This window comes from Orcinus orca, chromosome 18, assembly GCF_937001465.1.
Source record: "Orcinus orca chromosome 18, mOrcOrc1.1, whole genome shotgun sequence".
Taxonomy (NCBI): domain Eukaryota; kingdom Metazoa; phylum Chordata; class Mammalia; order Artiodactyla; family Delphinidae; genus Orcinus; species Orcinus orca.
In genome coordinates, this window is record NC_064576.1 from 3,097,454 (window position 1) to 3,116,018 (window position 18,565).

An 18,565-nucleotide genomic window follows, 5' to 3' on the forward strand; every position below is an offset into this window, starting at 1 on the left:
ATGGGCAAACCTAAACAATAGCAGGTAGGGTGCACACTGGGGTGAATAAACCATAAAAAAATACAAGGGAGTGATGACCACTAGAGTCTGGGTGAGAGGGGGTCTTTGTGGGAGACGGGCCCTGTGGAAGGGATTCAGCAGTGTCTAAAAAGGTCTATTTTCATACCTGAAGGGTGGGTGTGCACCTTGCCATCCTTCACTGAGCTGTGCCTTTGTTCTGAGTGTTTTTCTGTGTATACGTTTTATTTTAAAATGATAAAAATAATCTATACTATAAAAGAAAAGTAACTATGAAATGTAATTTATATTGATCCCTGTATTTACTCAGCAATTATATAAAGAGCCTTTCAGATGTGACAGGCACTGACTTAACACTGAATACTGTCCCGGAGAGAAAGCCAAGGGGAGCCAGGGTGTAGGGTGAGATTCGAGCTTGGGAAATTTCAGAAACCTGAGATCTCACCCAGTTAAATGGTTTTCTGAATCTTGTTCAGTATTCAGACCAATTTGAAAATAGAGGTAAAACACTCAAAGATGTTTATCCCTGCAGCAAAGACCTGAAAATAACCATAGCCATTTGCAGGCGTAATAAAACCCATTCTGCACACACTCACCTGCGGGGTCAGGAACAGGAGAGGCGCCCTGTTATAATCTTGTGTCCCACAGGTTTTTGACCAGTCAAATCTCAAATTAAAATGCAGCCGAAGATAAAACATGGCCAAAAGTTCAGCCAGAATGTTTCCTCACAGCATTGGCAAAAAAGAAAACTTTATAAATGAGCCTTGAATCAGATCTAGATGCCTTAAGCTTGTATTATGAATTAGAAAGCAAAGTGATTGGAAGTGCTTTTAAGATAAACAACAAAGGTAACATCTCTGCATGGTTCCAGCTTGTATCCATGACATAAGACAAAAGATTGTCTTTGAGAACAGAGATATTAAAGGATCTGTCACCTTTGGCAAAGGATTTGGTCATTGGGAAGATATCTTTTATTTAGAAACACTTGATCCCTTTGTTTGAAGCTATTTTATGTTGCATTTGCGTGTGAGAAAGGAAAGTTTCTAAGCAACTGTACTGTACACTGACTCTCTAATCTCAGTAAAATCAAAGGTATTTTTTTTTCTAGAAAAAGGCTGTGTATCTACTTCTTATACAGTGAATCCTTCAGGTGTGCGTTGCTTGGCTATCAGAACTGTTTGGAAATTGATAAATTTTTGACATCAAAGTTTCCAGGTGAGAGAAAAGATAAAGCCAGAGGAATAACAGACAGAGACTAGATTGTTTTCCTCTGCCCACAAATAAAATAACTGAAGCTTATTCCCATATAATCCCTTATCCTTGCCGACCAACAGAAAAATCAAATGAGTTTTCTTTTCCACCCAACAAACCCACTGATGGATCTGACGATAAACTGAAGAATTGCATGCCGTCCAGTGGAAGCAACAGGTTTGGACCTGTGCAGCCATGTTTCACCAGGAGAGATGATGCCTCAGAACAAGGCAGTATAGCCGATTGTTTTATCGTTTCGCCTGTATTTGTTAATGAACAAAGCCATTTATCCTAAGCCTTCCAGTGAAGCTAGTTTTATCCCTGGGCTTGGGGAATTCATTTAGATAATGGTCTTCGTGTTTCATATGCTCTTTTCCAGATAGACAGCATCTGGTTGTTTTTAACAGAGCAGTATTCAAGTCATTATATTATGCTTACAGGGCAACATTATAGGACAATAATTATGGGCCAGTAATAAACAGTGACTCTTTCTTAGCCCCTTAGAGTTGGGTACAATCCGGAGAGGATGTGTTTTTGTCTTTAAGCGTGCAGACTGGCAAGACGAGCTGGGTTCACACCTTGAATCTGGACAAGTTAGTTAACCTCTGTGTCTCGCCATTTCTTCTTTATGAAATCGAGCCAATGGCATCTCGCTCGTATGTGATGTAAATGCTCATTAAATGTCATCTGTTATGGGAGATTCTGGGCTTAGCATCACAATTTCTCCACAAAATAAATATTTATGTCAAATTAACAGTGCATTGGGGTTTCTTCCTAGAATTCCTTCATGTACATATATGTCAGGAATGGCGTATTCAAGCAAGTCTGACCTCAATTTGGGAATCAGTCTTTAATCTTATTAAAGTGTTCTTTAGACCATCTATTCTGAGAAAGATCCCAGGCCCTTCTTCTGACTTAGGGAGGAAAGGATGTGGTCCACTCGATGATGACTTTTGTGGTCAGTGGCCCTGCAGAATTATTTTGTGTTTGGTCTGAACCCAAAATATCTCTACTTGCATTTGTACATGTGGGAAGGAGATCGGTTTGGTCGTGAAGTGATGTGTCCTCGCCTGTTTGTCAACATCCTTTCCCAGCTGCCCCTGTTTCACTGCGCTTCTGTTTCAGTGGAACCTTCTCCACCAGGACGGAATACTAAATAGACAATGGCCGAAGGATTCAAGCCTGGGTTCACTGCCAGGTCAGCTGGAAGCAGGGAGAGGGAAAAAGAGGCTGAGAGAATAATGAATCTGGACAGTGTGGACCTCGGAATGTGGGCAGCCCTAAGTGGACTTGTGCCAGCGGGTGTCTCAGTGTGCGTCGTGCATGCGTATGCCCCCAGGAGGGAGGAGAAGAGAGACCTCGCTGTTATCCAGGGTCCCCTGAAGTGCCCGCGGGCTGCAAGGATTTCCAGGGAGGCTGTACCTTATCTCTGTATCCATCAGTGTTTTGAACTTCATAGGGTAATGCACGCATTCAATGCAGTGTGTACCCTGCACACAGTCTCAAATGCAGCAGCACCTGGGCGGGGCGGGGTGCACAGGAAGCAGGCTTCCTTCTCCCCCAGGAGCAGATGGAGAATCTCCTGGGTCAACACTGGGTCCGTTCCCTCTGCCTTGGTGTCAGGTTCTGGGAGAACCGTGGACTTCTCCAATTTTTGCCTGTGGCCCCGAGGAAGCGTGCACAGTAACGAAATGGGTGGCGTGTGTTTAACAGCAGAGTGGAGGTGGGAGGGGCTCAGGAGGGGAGAGAAAGCACATCCTTCCTGCTCCTGCATGCCCACACCCCCGGGGCTCTGCCCTGTCTATCTGTCCATCAGTCCATCCTTGTCTGCTGCAGTCACGCCATCCTCAGGTAACTACGCCCTGGGTAAGGCTTGGCGCCAGGGCTTCTCCACACAGGTTACAGCCCAGTGGGTGGTTCTGCAATCATTTTAGTTGGTCATGATCATTATGTTTTCCATCAAATTGAATAGGATAGAAACAAAGTCAGCATTTATCACATTCGGTAAAGACAGTCATTACTTGGTGAAATTTTTGTTCCAGTGTTTGTGTGTGTGTGTGTGTGTGCAGATGCACACACATACGGTTCTGCCACATGAAGTGCATTTCTTCTTACAGGTCGCAGTCTAGGAAATCACAGAGTTAGAGCAGAAGCTCCACAAGGCCAGGACTGCTGCATAGAGGTACCCACTGTGCCCGGCACAGTGCACACCACACGTCAACATGTGGCGGGGGGCTGTCCAGACTCGACAGTTGAGACTGGACTACAACCCTCTTCCAATCGCTCTTTTAAAAAGTCCCAGATGAGAAACTAAAAATAGAGCTACCCTATGATCCAGCAATCCCACTCCTGGGCATACATCCAGAAAAGACAAAAACTTTAATTCGAAAGAATACATGCACCCCTATGTTCATAACAGCACTATTTACAATAGCAAAGACATGGAAGCAACTTAAGTGTCCATCGACAGAGGAATGGATAAAGAAAACGTGGTATATATACACACAATGGAATACTACTCGGCCATAAAAAAGAATGGAATAATGCCATTTGCAGCAACATGGATGGACCTAGAGATCATCAGACTAAGTGAAGTAAGTCAGACAGAGAAACACAAATATTATGTGATGTCACTTACATGTGGAATCTAAAATATGACACAAATGAACTTATCTACAAAACAGAAATAGACTCACAGACAAAGAAAACAAACTAATGGTCACCAGAAAGGGAGGGTTAAGTTAGGAGTTTGGGATTAACATATACACGCTACTGTATATAAAATAGATAAAAAACAAGGACCTACTGTATAGGACAGGGAACTATATTCAATATCTTGTAATAACCTATAATGGAAATGAATCTGAAAAAGAATAGATATACATATGCATAACTGAATCACTTTGCTGTACACCTGAAACATCATAACTCAGCTATACTTCAATAAACAAGGATCTTAACAAAATTAGAGAAGAAGAGTTCCTGACATTCTCTTGTCTGTGTAACAGAATAATGTTGTAAACACGCTTTGCACAGCCTACACGCGGTGCCAGTGCACTATTTGTGATGACGTAAACAAGAACGCAATTACAACAGCATTATAGTGGGCTCTCTCGTGCAGAGCCCCATCCCAGTCAGCGAAAGCTTTGCAGAAGTGGCAGTTTCTGGAATTGATGGTTAGCCAGCGGAGTCTATGCCCTGAGAATCTGATGCTTTCTGCCAGGGACTTTTTAATGCATCAGCATGTTGTCTGCAATGGCTGTGAAGACAATTACAACATTTCCATGCTACGTGTTCTGCTTTCAAAGTTGTTCCACTGCGTCCAGAATTCTCCTCTGAGCCAGGCTTTCCCTGCAGGCTCCACTGTCCAGTCTTCTCTGCGGCTACTTGTTCTTAATTCTGTATCTCAATTGATCTTCAGCCCACATCTGGCAGAGGGAAATGAAGCTTTTAACACTTGCAGCCGATTCAGAGAGCTCCTCCCTTGGGTGTTGTCTCTGGTCTCAGCAATTGTATTTTTTTTATCTAAGACATTTTTATGTGAATAAAATAATCTCAGTTTCTTAAATGAGACAATTAAACTCTATTTTACCTTGTTTCCCCAGGGCGGTAGGGTTTTAAACTGAGAGAACATCTTTGTTCGAGCCCCTGATAGGAGCATGGCTTTTATTCTCTTTATTGACTGACATCTATGTTCTGAATGTTTCATGCCTGCGTTACAAGGACAGGATGGGGCGGGAGCTGAGTGTTACCCTGCGGATGCCAGTCTGAATAATTTAGACCCACGTGATAACTGCTGATGTGAGGACTGAGGGTCCCGTTCTCCTTCCCAGCAGCCAACATCCTGATGAAAGCAGCAGCTTAGCCACTCCAGTGCTAATTCTTGAAATTCCACGTATGCGACGGCATTTTGCTTTGTGCCCGGGGATTTGCAGTTTGCGGCTCTTTCATCGCTGGAGGGGACTGTAAGCGTGAGTATTTAGTCACCTGTGAAGCCTGACTTGATGGAAAAAGCCCTTACTCTTGGGGGATAGATTTTATTATTGTTCAAGGTACTCACTTTCCTTCCCTGGGGCGATGACACCTCCTTGCCCGTGGACATCAGGTGTGGCCATGGCATCGTAAGTGTTTCTTCTGAGAGGAGACTTGGGTGGTTTGTGTAAACCCAACCCCAACCTGGCCGAGTGGCTTGTCATTTGTGTGGACAGTGTAATGAGAGAGGATGTAACATACATCATCTCTGAGCAGAAGCCTTAAGAGCCAGCTCACGGCTCCCATTTACTCTCTTTTCCTCCTGTGTCAAGACTGACTAAGTCCCAGAGAGTGGCCCCATCTGGATAGGTCCCAGATTGAGGATAACACTGATAAGACTGACCCCAGATGGACATGCAACATAATCGAGGTGTGTGTGGGGGTATTTGTTAGTAAGCAGCACACCCTACACTATCCTGACTGATACACTTTCTAATCTGTGAGTGTTACCTGGAGAGTTACCACACCTTTGAACCTGGGGTCACTCTGAATCATTCTCTTTTGTCCCTCAAGTTACAGGATCCTAATTTTATTTCTCTTCCTCAGTAAATATTCAGATACATGTTTTTTTTTTGTTACAAAGTTGTACGATGACTCTGAAAGAAAGGTTTAAGGGATGTCAACCCTGGTGATGGAAGGAGCATGACCCAGACAGTGCTGGTGTGACTCGGAGAAGGGTCCATACCCAGGGTGCAGAAGACACAGGATTGAGAAGGGGCTTCCCAGGTGGAGCTGGGTGACCTCAGGGCTCTACTGCAGGGTGTGTGCGTCTCTCAGACTCCAAATCCATACACCATGTGCCCTTCTACATCCCACCACAAGTTTACATTCCACCTACTACCGCAGCCCGTCCAACTTTATGGCAAAGCGTAACAGATGGGGGATGGTAAATGAAATCCACCCATACCATTGTGCAGATATCATATGACTTCAAGAGCATCAGAGACGGGCTGGGTGGGTGGACCTCAATTACTTAAAAAATCATATTCCTAACTGAGCTACTGCATAAACTTTGTGGGCATAAGATGTTTATCTGTGCATGCCTTTATATAGTGTAGTACATTGATTTTGACAGGTGCATTGAGCATAAACAGCTCATAAAATAGGCAGAAAAGAGGAAACTTTGTTGTTGTTGTCACTTGAGAAGCAAGGAAGAAGGTTTCTGCATGGCAGTGTTCAGAGAGATGGAGAAAAGTGTGCCTGCCTGCCTGCCAGGGGTAGGGACAGCCCAGTAGCATGATTTCATAATGATGCAGAGTCCTGTTTCCCTAGACGGCAATGGCCTTGAGAAAAAAATAAGGGTGTGACTAATAATCATAATGCTGAATATCTAGCAAAGCCAGCTCGAGGCCATGTTCTTCCTTAGCGTCCTAGTTGCTACTATTCAGTTCTAAGTAACGTTTGAAGGTATTCTGCCCTGTTAGAGTCCAGACTGTTAAGTTCGGTAAGCTGGGTTCAACTCCCAGCTCTTTGGACAATTTACCTAATTTCTGTGTCTTAGTTTTCTCCTCTATAAAATGGAAGTTTTTAAAGCACCTACTTCAAAAGGTTGTTTAGAGTAATAAGTGAGACGATTTATGTAAGTGCTTAGAATAGACACTGGCACTCTGAAAGACATTAATAAATTCCGTCATTCTCTGTGTGATTTTATTTAATTCTGTCATTTTTGAGACAGTTTTTCATGATCCTTTGCTCCATCTATCCCCTCCTTGCACTCACCTAAGGGCCTTTTATAACTTTATAAAAATAGGTCTTGATTTTTTTCAATTCTTCTTCTGGCCCAGAGGAGGTTACAGGGACTGGGTTTCTCTCCTACCTGAAACAACAGAAGAAACTGAAAAATATGAAACAAGGGTTTTCTGACATTGGCTATCAGCCAGCACAAGACAGTGATCCTTAGAGATGGGAAGCACACAGGATAAGCTCTGTAATTGCCACCATTTCCTGCCAGGAGGATGTCTCTGGCTGCAGGGTAGGAAGGCGATACCTCAGGAGAAGCCTGGCATTTTTCCCCCCAGTTGAGGAGGTGGAGCTGACAATCCACAGAGTCCAAAGTGGATAACGCCCCCGAGGGGTGCCAGGGAGAAGAGAGCTGAAGAGTGAGGGAGGGGTCTGAAGAGTGGTCCCCACATGTCTTCAGCGGAGGGTCATTGCCTGCTCACGAGGAAACCCCCCTCAGCTGCAGAAAGAACTATCCAGAAGCATCAGCATGATAGTCAGTAGTCTCTGGAGCTCACACAAGGCTCTCCACCAACCGGAGAGAAAAACAGTTCTAATTCATAGGGCATCGGTAGGGCTCTGAGAGGGGTCTTGCCTGAGAAGTGGGCATCGCTAGCCTTGGACTCAAGGCTGCTCTGGTCCCACTGAAAGCAAGACGTGAAACGATCAAACTGTTCCCAGTGATGTAGCTGTGTCTTAGAATAAAGCCCAAGGATATTCATAGGGATCTAGAAACATTCATCACGGGCTAGATCCATGATGTCTGCCATTCAATAAAAAATTATCATTATGAAAAGGAGCAGATAAATAGGACAGACCCCAGACAGATCTAAAAATCACACAGATGGTGGAATTAGTATACAAGCACATTAAAACAGTTGCTATAACCGTGTCCCCTATGTTCAAGAAACTACAGTATAGGAAAAGTCGAGCATGTTAACAACAGACTCAGAAGATATAAAATGACTCAGATCAAACTTCCAGTGTGTGTATGTCAATCCCAATCTCCCAGCTTAATCCCTCCCCCGCTTCCCCCTTGGTAACCATAAGTTTGTTTTCTACATCTGTGACTTTATTTCCATTTTGTAAATAACTTCATTTGTACCCTTTTTTTAGATTCCACATGTAAGTGATATCATATGATATCTGTCTTTCTCTGTCTGACTTATGTCACTCGGTATGACAATCTGTAGGTCCCTCCATGTCACTGCAAATGAAAAAACAAACAAACAAAAACACCCCCAAAACTTCTAGTGATGAAAACTATGGTGGCTGAGGAGAAAAAACATACTTGATGAGATTAGTAGCAGACTAGACATGGCAGAGGAAAAGGACTTGAAAAAATAGCAAAAGAACTTGAAAACATAGCAAAAGAAGCTATCCAAAATGAAAGAGAGAGAAAAAAGATGGACACAAACACAAACAGAGCACAATCAGTGGTCTGTGGGACAATGTCAAGCAGGCTCATTTATGTATAACGGGAGGCCCCAAAGGAGAGAAGAGAAGAGGAACAGAAAAAGTATTTGAAAAAAATAACATGCAAAAATTTCCCAAATTGGACGAAGTCTGTAAAGTCACTTACCCAAACAGCTCGACCAACCCAGCCACAGAAAGTCAACATGAAGAAAACAACGTCAGGGCACTTGGTACTCAATGATGGGCCTTTAGAGACGGTCCTTTTTTCTCCTCGGACACACGGGGTTTTACTCCATAAGAAGGCCTTCCGTTCGTTCACTTTACCTTCACCCGGAAACGTTCTGCTCTGCGTTTCACGGGACTGCGGTCTCTTCATTCTTCCCACCTCAGCTTCAAGGCCTCCTTACGTCAGGTGTTTTCCACTGTTATTTTCCATCACAGCACCATTTCTTTCCTTCGAAAGTCTCATCACATCTTGTAGTAAGGCCAGTTCTGATGGAATGGGCTCTTTCTTCCTCTCTGATATATGAAAAGAAGTAGGAGGGACCAAAAAGTTAGGGGAGGAGATAGTTCAATCATGGACCTAGGATGCTACACGTTGGTGTGTGAATTCACACCACCCTACTCTCTGGTCCTGTTAGCCCTCAGAAGGAAAGCCCAGAGAACTGCTTTTCTTGCATCTTCTGAGGCATAAAATGGAAACCCCTCATTGATCACACAGATCGCTGTCACCCCAGGACCCCGTATTTCACCCCAGACGCAAACAAACCTGGTTAATATTGCATGAGGTACTTGTGCAGTGCGTAGAGGTTATGGCTGGATCAAGGCTGTGGGGTCGCTTGTGCCCTTTTTAGAGTTTTATAAGTAAATAAAGTTGCTTTAAAAATAAAAAGGCAGCGACGAAGCTGACTCTTCCTGGAATTATTCCCAGGACACGTTATATAACAGAATGAATGTGTTTGTGAGTTAAATGAAAGAGCCATGAAATCCTTGGATAAAAATGGAGCATGTTGTGTTTTGGTCTAAAAAAAAGGGGAAATATCCTTTCCATGATGCCATAAAGGGATAAAGCTTTGGCATAACTAATGAAAACAAATTGTATAGTCTTACAGGACATACGGAAAACTAGGCGCTATTAGTAAACGTAGAAAAATGCTGTCAGTGAAAGAAGTTTTCATATGCTTATGATTTTAAAATGCAATAAAGAATGCTTTGGCTATGAGGCACAGGAAATCAGTAATAATAGAATGTGCTAGTTGGGTGACTTAGTTTGCAATACTTAGAAATTAGGGATTATAAAAAGATGTTATTATAAACAAACTAGGGACTGCCCTGGCGGCCCAGTGGTTGAGACTTCACCTTCCAATACGGGGGGTGCAGGTTCGATCCCTGGTTGGGGAGCTAAGATCCCACATGCCTCGTGGTCAAAAAACCAAAACATAAAACAGAAGCAATATTGTAACAAATTCAATAAAGACTTAAAAAAATAATAAACTATACTACTTTTAAAAAAGCTCAGTCACATATAATTCATTACTTAACTACAGCTTACGAACTATTTTCATTGTACTGTGTGCTCCTGGACACACATAGTAGATATGTTTTTGACTAGGAATTTTATTAGACTATTTGATTCATCAATTCTGTTTTGTTATCTTCAACATATACAAATACATTGAACCATCTATATATTCAGGCAGTCTGCTATTAGACCTCTCATCTTCTGTAAGGGGCATTTAAATGCTTTATCTTTCCTTCCTTTCTTCCTTCCTTCCTTCCTTCACTCCTTCCTTCCTTCCTTCCATCTCTCACTCTCTCTTTTGAACAAATTTGCCCTCCCCTGTAGTGAAATAATGTAAAACCCTTAGATAACTACAAAAACAATATATTTTGGAAGCGGACCTGTGAAGGCATAGCTTTCCTGATGCTAAGGAAATCTTTGGAGCAGAAAGGAAAATCCCAAGCGTGAAAAAGACTCCTTTTACAGCAAATTTAAATCAAGAATAAAGACCAATAGTGGTGAATGTAACAAAGGACAGGTCACTTATTGCTCATAATTTACAAACTATAACTGATGAAGCATATTAATAAGACTCCTAGTAAAATAATACAGGAAAACCATGAAAGAGATTTTCAAATCCTTTGAAATCCCTAGTTGGCTAATCCTTGAGAGTTTAGGGCTATTTTCCCCAGTTATATAGATGAGGAAATTGGGAGAGTCTCTGGTTTAAGCCCGTGAAATGAGCAAAGAAAAGGGCGAAACTTGTAATCAACAGCTCGGCGCTCGGACCACAGAGCGACAACCTTTCCAGTTTACCGAAAGCAAAATGAAACAAATCCGCCACTGTTCCCTGAATGACCAGTTCAGCTGACATATGTATTTGCAGCAGACAGAATCTGTTTCTGCCCCTCCTTTTTCTCCCACACAAAGCCCAGTTCTCGGCACAATAAGCGTTTGTGAAAGGAATGAATGGGAAGAACAAACAGATAAACAAATGGGCTTTTGAGAGAATAGCCGTGCGTGTTGTGTAAACGCCGTTACCAAATGTTGGACCACAGTGTTCCCAAAGAGAACTTGATCACGTTGGCAAAAACAGATAAACCAGGAAATGAGTGCTTTGATGGAACAGCACTGAGGCCCATTCAAATGTTCCCTTTTGATACTAAGCCAGGACTCGCTGGTGATGACATTAGAGAGACGGGAACACAGACCCGAATCTCTGCTTAATAAAAACCATTTTACTCTGTGCTTATGGACAAAGCAAGAACTGTCTTGAAGAACAAACATGTCTCATTTGTTTCCTCTTTTCAACTTCTTGAAATGACAGTAGCAACAATGGTTTCATCGCCCTTCTTCTCCCGGGTCTACCGGGGTTTGCAGTTGAGGTCTTGACGCAAAAACGTATGTAAACAGCAAAGGTTTAATCATTGAACACACAGCTCCCTGCTCCCTCTGCCTGACCTTCCTGTCTACTGCTTAACAAGGCCAAGTGCGCTGAATGCCAGTGACCCACACAACATTGTTCTGTCAACCTGGAGATCAGTTCTCAGGAGACCTCACCCATGTCCCCAAACCTCTCTGTCTCTGAGTGTTCAAGCCACCTTCCTCTTGCTGCAGCTCAGACAGCGTTTTTTTTTTTCAATTGAAGTAGATTTGATTTACAATGTTGTGTTAGTTTCAGGTGTACAGCATGGTGATTCAGTTATATATATTCTTTTTCAAATTTTTTTCCCTTATAAGTTATCACAAAATATTGAGTATAGTTCCCTGTGCTATACAGTAGGTCCTTGCTTATCTACTTTATATATAGTAGTGTGTGTTCCTTAATTACAACCTCTCAATTTATCCCTCCCCCAACAACTTTCCCCTTTGATAACCTAAGTTTGTTTTCTATGTCTGTGAGTCTATTTCTGTGTTATAAATAAATTCATTTGTATCATGTTTTTTAGATCCCACGTATAAGTGATACCATGTGATTTTGTCTTTCTCTGTCTGGTTTACTTAATTTAGTATAAGAATCTCTAGTTCTATCCATGTTGCTGCAAATGGCATTTTTTGTTCTTTTTTATGGCTGAGTAGTATTCCATTGCATTTATATGTACCACATCTTCTTTGTCCATTCATCTGTCAGTGGACACTGAGGTTGTTTCCATGTATTGGTTATTGTGAATAGTGCTGCTGTGAACATTGGGGTAGAATTAACTGAAGCCAGGTGACATGCGACTGAACAGATATGGACCCAGTACGGGTCTGGCATGATGCTTAAGCTTCAGAGTGGGGACACCAAGGAAGTACTTGAAGGTCATCCTTCCTCAACATCTCTGGGTGAAATACTTTAAATAAAACCCATCTGGATGGTTGCAAGTTAGAAATATATATGGGGGTCAACCGAAAAGCCAATAGGGGGCCAAAGAATCAGGAAACAAACATCATAAATCTGCCCCAAATAAAAATTCTCGCAAGAAGATCTCTTACTTCCTTTACCGAGTGTGAGAGTTTCTTTGGCTATTAAAACCAGGAAGAGAGTCTTCAGGTTCAGATTTGTTTGTCTTTAGGAAAGATGGACAAAGAGAAAAAAATTTCAATCAAGATAATGTTTTCTTGGGCTGAGAATACACAACATTACTGAAGGGCGTTTCATTGTATTTAATTTTTTTTTCAAATGCGGGTAGGAAATTTTCAGCCTATCAGCTTAAGTTGTTCTATTTATTTATAGCAGCATTAAATTGGTACATTAGTGATTTCCATCTTGCTTTGCAATAGCACAGTACATTTTTAATTATATTTATTGTAAACATCTCAATCTATTATCACTAAAATGTATTTTAATGCACTTTAATTTAAAAAAACAAATCCACTCAGTCATGGAGGAAGAGATTTATGCAGGGGAAGCAGGGTTGTTGAAAAACCAAAGAGTGAGAGGGTGGTACAGTCCCGAAGGCTTGAGAACTTCAGTGCTGAATCCTTCTGGAGTTTTCTACTACCATTTCCCTTCATCCATTGGCCCCTGCCCTCAGAAATACACCACTGTCTATGACAAGAGTACCTTAACGAAACCTGTCCAAACTTCCAACATCCCTCCCCATCATTTCAGAACTTCTCGCTGAGGCTCCACACAGGAGAACTTGCTCCCATTCCTAGAGCTCCCCTGGGGAACTGGACCAGTGCCATCGGAGCCCAGGCCTGCCCCCCAGGGCCTGGTCAGAGTCAGCTCACACTCAACTTTGGTTGGATGGAAGCTGAGCATTTTAGCCCTGGGTTCATGTGGGGAATCACATTTCACCAGACCTGGGTTTGAATGTGGACAGTTCTTCACCACCATCACCGACCACACTTAAGGCTGCTCTCCTCGGGTCCAAAGCGAGTGGCTGGATATTTGTTCTTCCTCACAAAAAATGGGGTTGAAAATGTCTTTTGCTCTGGTGCCTGGGGGCTGACATGCCCTGAAGAGACCTCCAGCAAGTCCCCCACTCGCTCAGACACAGAGCGTCCGAGTGTATGTCTTTCTGGGTCTCTGGAGCCCTGCGGGGTTGTCCTAGGCCCCCGGCAAGGCTTGCTCCCACCCTCACCCCATTCTTGTCAGATCTGCTGTCAGGGACGGAGCCCCTCATGTTAGTCGTGGGCACAGGTGACAGATCTGAGAAGCCCATCACCCCCTTCCTTTCCCTACTGCTGTCCCGTCTTCTTCCCATAACCTGAGCCTGAACTTGGGTTTCAGTTTGACCCTTGCCCTTGGGTACAAGGTCTGGGATGTGCAGCCCTCCCCTAGATCTGGGGAGGAAAAGGCTCCCGTTCCCACTAGAGACTCCCTGAAAGTCCAGTCCCTCTTCCCTGGACTTGCTTTTGCAGGATCCATGACGGCCCTAACTATGTGGGTTTGGAGCAAAGTCTCAAGTGTAAAGAAGTCTGTTCTCAGTGTTGGTTGGAATAATTAAATTTGACGACATGTCTGAATGGCCTGGTAAATGCCTCATGATGTTTTGAAAATTTTCTTTTTGATTACAAATGGGTTAATCTGTAAAACACTTAAATGCTGGACATGACGACATTAGACTCACTGTAGACACTAGATTATAAAGATGATTTTTTAAAAATTGGATGTTTGTCTGACCTAAACTGCTACTTGGAGGCCCCAGAGCAACCTACGTTTTCTCCCTTTTTTGGAAATAGGGAGGACTCCTTGGCGCCTTGAGCGTCGGCCCCAGTGGCCTCAGCTTTAAACACTGCGACGTCTTCTGGGAATGGCCTTGGTCTCAAAGATATCTTTTTACCTGTTTCAGTTTTATGCACTATTAAAATCACCCTCAAAAAGGCTGGGAGAAAAGAAAATAAGAGAGATACCAGCATACTCTGGGCTACAGAAACGGAACATGGGACGGGTGTATGTAGAGGATCTCATCTGCTGATTACCCCAAACCCAGACAAAGGGTCAGGGATAGCTGTCTTTTTTGTTCAGTGCTGTAATGCCAAAGCCTACTATGATGACTGACACAATCAGTAAAGATTTGTTGAATGAATGGTATGCATTTTACGGGGGGGGGGGGGCCAAGCAAGCCTTAGGGGACATTTTCTAAAAGTGTGATTCAATATAACCTGAGTCTGTCCTTCAGGTTACAATGCATTAATTACTCAAAAAAAGTCTCCTTAAATCGTAAATTTAAAAAAGCAGACAAAACTGCTTTTTTTTTCCTTTTTTTTTTTTACAATTTCTATTTCCATGTTCAAGTTTGGCATTTTGTAACACCATCTGAATGAAGTCACCATCACATATAAAAGACAAGGTCATTCCCACCAAGAGTGGAAGAGGGTTCCCCTTTCTTCACACCCACTCCAGCATTTACTGTTTGTGGACTTTTTGATGGTGGCCATTCTGACCGGTGTGAGGTGATACCTCACTGTAGTTTTGATTCGCAGAAACTAACACAACACTGTAAAGTAACTACACTCCAATAAAAAAAAAGGTAAAACATAAATAAAATACAAGGTCAGCTGAACAGAGAAAGTAGTACAACAGTCATCACAAAGGATATAGCAGTTATTCATATCCATAAGAGCAAACTTTGTTCCAATAACTGGAAAAGGAGTTAGAAATACAATGGCTATATGGTAGCTAATGAAGAATTCCTATCTCCACGCTGTGCTGAAAAAATGCATGGGTGCCTTTATCATTTTTTCTCTCAAAAATGAAAGCAGTAAAACAAACAAGAGCCCTAATCCATATTTCAAAGAAATGAAAAGAAATGGGCTGAAATCTACTTAGTTCTTTGAGAAAAAGAAAGAATACGAATGAGGTTTATTATGAGGCTTTGGGAAACTAATGGTCAAAAGTCAGACGTAGGAATATGCTCTTGGTCAGCATATGGTTTGTCAATGCCCTGAGCAGAAAACTCAACCTTGTGTTAAAGCTCAACTTGGTCTAAAAAGGTGTACACTTTTTTTTTTTTTTTTTGCGGTACGCGGGCCTCTCACTGTTGTGGCCTCTCCCGTTGCGGAGCACAGGCTCCGGACGCGCAGGCTCAGCGGCCACGGCTCACGGGCCCAGCCGCTCCGCGGCATGTGGGATCTTCCCAGACCGGGGCACGAATCCGTATCCCCTGCATCGGCAGGCGGACCCCTAACCACTGCGCCACCAGGGAAGCCCCTGGTTTTTTTTTTTTTTTCTTAACTAATTATTTTTTAAATTTATTATGTAGCCAAAGAAAATGGAGAGAAAATTATTTAAATCCACATTGTGTAGTATATGTCTAAAGAAACATAGACTAAGAGCTAAAAATCAACATAGAATTTTTTTTAGAAAAGCAGGAAAAAAATTTAAAACAAATTTTGCACAATTTTGGAAAACGTATGTCAGACAAGAAATGAAGTTATGGAAGAACTGGTTGACAGACATTTTACTATAAAAATGTTAATCATCAAAGGTGAAAAGCAACAGAAATGAAAGAAATAAGGAAAAAATAATAGGGAAGATGTCAAGTAAACCAGAGAGTTAATACCTGTAATAAATAGAGGTCTTCACAGATATAACATTACAAAGACCATATTAAATGAAAGAGCCCAGGATGTGGATAAAAAATTCACAATGAAATATAAATAGTAAGAAGAAAATGTCTATCTTCCTAGTTATCAAAGAAATGCAAAGTAAAGCAAGATCTGCAACCATTTTATCCCTGGGAATTTTTTTTTTAAAGAATAGCATTCCATTCTGCTGGGTATGGAATTCCATGATGGACACAACACACATGTTATTGCCTTCCTATTTCTTACAGGTATTCTAAGGAAACAGATATTAAAAAATAAAATAATATGCACTTTCAGTTGTTGGTATAATCCTGATGAAATGTGTGTTCAGCATGTATTAAAGTGGATTCTAGATTGAGACCAGGTGCCTTAGATCAGTGAAAGAGAAGGGGCAGACACCAGACAACCGGCGCAGACTTGGACTGTGCAGACAGACCCGGACACTTGGGTACCTCTGTTACAGAGGATTTAACCTCTCTGGAATCTGGAAAATGTTCCCAAGAAAGCAAAATTCCAGCTGAAGTCCTGAAATTTGAATAGAGCACAGCAGGAAAAGAAGGAAGGAGGAAAGAACATTCCAGAAGGAGGGCAGTGAGAGGAAGATTCTGAGGCAGAAGGGAGAGAGCTACAGTCCAGGAGGTTTCTCCATGGTGAGTGCCTGCAGAGGCCAGGATGTTCTGGGCCATGTAAGGCCCATAGGCAATGCTGAGAATTCTCATCTTTCTCCCAGGAACAGTGGGAATCCATTCGGAGGGGATTAGTAGAAAAAAGGCATGACTTCAATTTACAAAATGTCCCTCTGGCTGCAATAAGCATAATATTGGAGGCAAGAAGGTTGGGAGGAAAGTACATCCAGGGTTCCAGGAAGGATAATGCTGTGATACTCCAGCTGAGAGAAGACGGTGACAAGAGGTGGTCTTTAAACTGAAGTCTAGATAGCCTTGGAGATACACAAAGGCTCTTCATGTGATGTGAGGACATGAGGACTCAACCCACCGAAGTTGGCTTTGAAGATGCAGGAAGGGGACCGTCGGCCAAAGAATGCCAGCCCCTCTAGAAGCTGCCAGACGAGGAAATGGATTCTGCCCTAGAACCTCCCAAAGGAATGCAGCCCTGCCCAGTGAGACCGTGTCAGACGTCTGACTTACAGAACTGCTAGGTAATAAATTTGCATTCTTTGAAGCCACTAAGTTGTTAGTAATTTGCTACAGTAGCCGCAGAAAACTAATATTTATTGAAATTGAACTGAAAGAACTTACAAATATATATGATGCATTAAATACACATGGAAAGAGAAGAATTTTAATGTAAGAGGTTCCAGTTATTAAGTTTCTGAACGTCATGTTTCAGAGAACGAGACAAAAAGATACGGCTCAATTCAAGATTCTCCAAGGAGAAAATTCCCCAATTATGAGGACTTGCAACCATGTTGAAGAAACATTATGCACCAACTTTTTTGAAGTATCCTGCAATAGTGTTCAGAAAAGACAAAATATTTGAAAGGCATTGAAATTCCTACATTTCCACTGCTTTAATATTTTTTTGAACTTGCATTTCTGAAGCACATTAAAAAGTGATGTAAAGCCCTTTTGGTGGCTTTTCTTACGTAATCAATTCCTTAGGAATCCTCTCTCCCCTTTTATGGTTCATGACTCCTCAGACTAGGGAAGCCTTTGTTTTCAAGAGGTCTGCATGAGAAATAATGGCTCTCTTTTAATAAAAATATTTTGCAAAATATTTAGATGTCTGATGAGGTCATCAAGGGACATTATGTGTTTTTTCCAAGATAATTTTTGTAAATCTGATTCCAATACACAGTCACAGTAATTTGATTTAACCCTGAAATCTGTCATGGCAAATGCTTTCCTTAACCCCCATGAATAGTGTATTACTAAAAACCCTTGATTTTCCCCAATAGGCACATAGATCTACTGCTCTATAACTACATTTGGAAAAATAGTACAATTCTTTCTTTCTGAAAAAAAAAGGTATTTTCCTTTATTATCCTTTAGTTTCTGAAAATAGGCTGGAATTAAATGTCATGTACCTTTGGAATTCATTTTATAAATACACTTGGTAACTAGGAAACTCACATTGCCATTATTTATAATCTAGGAATTCTTTCCATGGTAACTGTTATAAGGTCACAATTATGGAGCCACAATGGAGGCTAGGAGGCTATTTAAGCATCAACCAAAAAGGCCTGTTCATAGGAGGTGGTCTGATGTCTGATGTTCCGATCACCCAGATTAATGAGGTGAGGCTTACGGATTTAAATGAGTCGCCCCACTTACACTTCAGCTCTGTCTTCTCACCATGGACCTTCTTTGGGCCAAGAAATGTTGCCAGCAGTACCAACCCTTGGATTTCATAGCCCTTGGAGACCTTGGGTGCCATTTATAGTGTTCTCTCCTTCTTGTGACATCATGAGTAGGTTAATTATGTTGGCATGTCACAGGGCTGCCAAAGCCCAAGATTTAGGGCAGGAGTCGGGGGCAGCCTCTGTCTGAAGCTTGGTCTACACAAGTTCAAGTATGGTCTTCACCAGGTCCCAGAGCCTTGCTGGGTACTTCCTGGGGAGCCTGGGAACAGGCCCCAAGGGACACATTC

General features: G+C 42.2%; 1 long non-coding RNA gene across 1 annotated transcript; it reads right to left on the reverse strand.

Moving 5' to 3' along the window:
- Window positions 1-724: 724 nt before the first annotated feature.
- Window positions 725-18,296, reverse strand: LOC125961957 (uncharacterized). Its single transcript, XR_007473153.1, has 4 exons — window positions 18,250-18,296; window positions 8,603-8,955; window positions 7,021-7,117; window positions 725-742 (listed from the first exon to the last, which is right to left on the reverse strand). It is a non-coding gene; the product is annotated as an uncharacterized LOC125961957 (long non-coding RNA).
- Window positions 18,297-18,565: the final 269 nt, after the last annotated feature.